Raw genomic sequence first — 3,790 nt, 5'->3', positions numbered from 1 at the left:
AGCTTATATAACTGCCTTTTATTGTTAACATCAAATAACATTATCCAATAATTAGCTTATATAACTGCCTTTTATTGTTAACATCAAATAACATTATCCAATAATTAGCTTATATAACTGCCTTTTATTGTTAACATCTCGTTATGTAAGATATAGACATCAGTTCAGTATTGCTCAGTATTGTGACCGGGATATCAAATACATCCCACTCTACTTTTTATAAGAAAATTACATCTAGTTTAGCTCAAAATATGTGCTACACTATGTATTATTTTTTATTTTCAGGTAGTCATGATACTGTTATTTTAATGAATCTATAGGGCATGACTCTTAAAAAATTTTTGTTCCTATTGGTTGTGGGCAAAATATCCCCCAAATTGACCCCACCTCTCTTCTACATAGTGAGTGCGCATTCCCAAATGGAAACATCAAATGCAATCTACGAAGTAACGTAAATATTAAATAGGACGTTAGGAATAAAAAGCCCAAAACTAATCGTGTATCTATAATCTCTTAATGATCTTAAAACGAAAGCGCCTCCTCCCCATAAAAAACCCAACAACAACAAAAAAACTTAGTTTTCCTTGACTTGAAAAGTGTCATTGTAAAATATAACCAGAAATATTTCCAGCATTTCGAAACCAACCTATAAAAAACTCGTCAGCGTACTTAGGAAACGATTACACACTCATAAATACTGCAGGTGAATCAAGGAATGAGAAACGTATTAGTTTGTTCACTTTTTCTGATGACAATGGTCTGACACAATCCAAATCAGGTGACGAGTATCAAACTTCTTCCAACGTAAACCTAACTAGCCTATGGTGTATACTTCATATAAAACGAAGGTAACTTCTGATTTCTGACATTTAAATAATGACTTTCCAACTATCAGGTGGTGTTCATCTCTGTCAGTGTTTTAGCTTAAGTAATCAAATGTAATAATATTATTTAGGTATTCAAAGCAAAAAGGACATCTTAGAGAATGGTTATGCTCATTAGTTTGAATAGATCAAGTAATTAGTATAATATTTTTGTGAATAAGGAGATAATTCAAACACAGAGCTTGGTAGGTTAGATCTTAATTAAACCTGTAAAACTATAGGGTGTACTTATCGAGGCCCAAGTGTGATTAAAACGTGTAAATTTATTAGCAAAATCGTGTATTTGACATTCATTGTTATACGTCATACAGATAAAAAAGTTAATGATGGTATCTATTAAAAGATGAATAGGTCCTGCTAAATATTCAAATATATATATATGTTATGTATCATTAAACACCAGAATCATAAGTTCCGTCTTTCTACATCTTCTTGGAGCAGGTTAGGTTGTAAATCATGGTATAAATAGCTTCTCATATTCATACACGAAGCTAAAGGCTATAATAAAAGTTGTTCTTTTAACAGCCTATTTGGCCAACCACCAATGGCTCAGTGTTTCGAATCATTGAACTTGCAAGCTCTGGTATGTGGTTTATGGCCGATGCAAATTTTATTTATCAGTCATAGCTTTAGCAGCTTCTAGTCTCGTGCATTTGGTACTTATCCAGAAGATTTAGTCTCCTAACAGATTAAAGACAAGGTACACATGGTATGTCAAAAACAATTTCTAAACTTTTCATAATTTATCTTTAAACATACCATAAAGTTATTGTTTTGACAGTTAAGAACTAAACCTTCATAGAAGAAAGAACATGATTAAAAAAAGATTTAAACTTAGCAACTGCTGTTGGCCGGTTATTATTAAAGTTTACAGGATATATCACGTTCTTCGCTTGATGGTGTTGTAAAGCAGCGGAATCTACGTTCACATCAATATTTTAGTAGACTATATTTATTCATCAAAGAAGATGATTCACAACAGGGCTGCCTCTTTAAAGACCTGAGTAATGATAGCTATTAATTTTGGGTGGATTCTACTGATAAAACCAGAAATAATATACGTTCATGTCATTAGCGGTTATTGACTCATCTGTCTATTTATGTGTTTTATTCTGATCATATGTTTTTGTTTCAGCATTACACGTAAAGCCCAAAGTGAAATTTTCTACAGTATTGAGACAGCAGAGTGTATTTACTTACGTCTTTGTATATTTATAGACGATTGACATGAAAAGCTAATGTTTGTATCTCTATTTTCCTAATTATGGTTAATCGTATAATTGTTTTATATAAATAAATAAGGATGTGATAAACCTTGAGATAAAACAAGATTCGTTAAGATAATTTTAAGTGTAGGCAAGAATAATTATAAAACTCTTAGAGACTGACTGCATATTTATGAAACCTTTAATTAAAAATAATACCAATTTTCTTATCTATCTATTGATGTATTCAACTATCCACCTATCTATTAAACGCAAATATATTGTCTGAACAAAAATTTAAATGCACTCATTCAAATCTTCTTAAAACTTTAATTGTTTCTACTCGCATGTATGTGTGAATGTATCAGAAGGAAAGAAACCCTATAACTTGATCGCTTTGGGAAGGTAGACTTTTTTTCCAGGGGTAAAGTAATATATCTAATTCTTTGACCTAATTGATTTTTGTATGATGTTTGGACTAAGTTAGGAATGACTATGCTTGAACCTATGCTTGAACACTGATCTAGACGTTGGGTTTATGTCGTTCAGGTTCAAAATACCAAACAACTTCCACACATCTCACAAGAGCGTTCCAAGAGAAAGAAATCCCTTGATGACTTTTGCTATTCCGTTCAATGCCGCAACTTGGCTTAGTTAAACGTGCATATTCAAGGTTAACAGAAAAGAAGTAAAATGGTTAATTCACAAGATTCTTTTAAATGACTAGAGCACCGATTAACAATTCTATTAGGACTCTCAAAATACACTTGTAAAGAACTTCATTGATTTGAATGTGGAAAGAAGACTGATGGTGTAATCTGTCAAGCAGCTGCTTGAGACGAAAACTTGCAGAGATGAAGCCATAAGGTAGTTAGTTTATAAAAAAATGTCGAAAAACAGGGTTTCCCAGACTCTTAAGGGGTAGTGAGATAAAGGGTACTATTCTAGCAATTACATATTTTTTATAGACTAGCCGCTACACGCAAAACATCTGAAGTAGTTTTCATGCCCTTCGCTTGAATTTTCCTTATTCTGTAATTTTCACGCACACCATTTAAGCTTCGCTTTCTTACATGCATTATGCATCAGATCGATAAATCCTAGTCTACTTGAAAAATAAAAATATGTAGTCAGATAAACAAACTCACGTAGACGTAAGTTTATCTGATAAATGTAAGTAACTTTATTTAGCAAAACTATACGTAAAGTAAACAATAATATAAAGTAATGATATTTATAATAATGTACAGAGTATGAAACGCTATGAACGTTTAGTATATGGAACGGTTTTACGAATTGAAACAAATAAACTCACAAAAACGGAGAGTATATATATAATCCATAGTAAAGAAAAAAGTAGCTAAAAAGGTTTTATAGCAGACTATGAAGCGAACCGAAGCTAAATTATGGCAAAGTAAATTAAATGTAAAGTTGTAATGAAGGTAAACTTAGCTGAATATACAGAAACGTTTGAATGTGTGTTCACAAAGTGATAAGCGTATTCTAGACCTAAATAAGTCGAGAAAGCCCATAGAAATTGTATTTAGCATAATATTCATTTTTTAGCAAATTACACTCGAATCAAATGTTGTTTGTGTGGAAAGGCCTGGCATGGCCAGATGGTTAGGGCACTTGACTCGCAATCTGAGGGTCGCGGGTTCAAATCCCTGTCCCACCAAACATGCTTGCCCTTTCAGCCGT

The sequence above is a fragment of the Limulus polyphemus genome, unplaced genomic scaffold (genome assembly GCF_000517525.1).
Source record: "Limulus polyphemus unplaced genomic scaffold, Limulus_polyphemus-2.1.2 Scaffold534, whole genome shotgun sequence".
Lineage (NCBI taxonomy): Eukaryota > Metazoa > Arthropoda > Merostomata > Xiphosura > Limulidae > Limulus > Limulus polyphemus.
The sequence above is the reverse complement of the archived record's forward strand: the minus strand, read 5'-3'. Positions refer to the sequence as shown.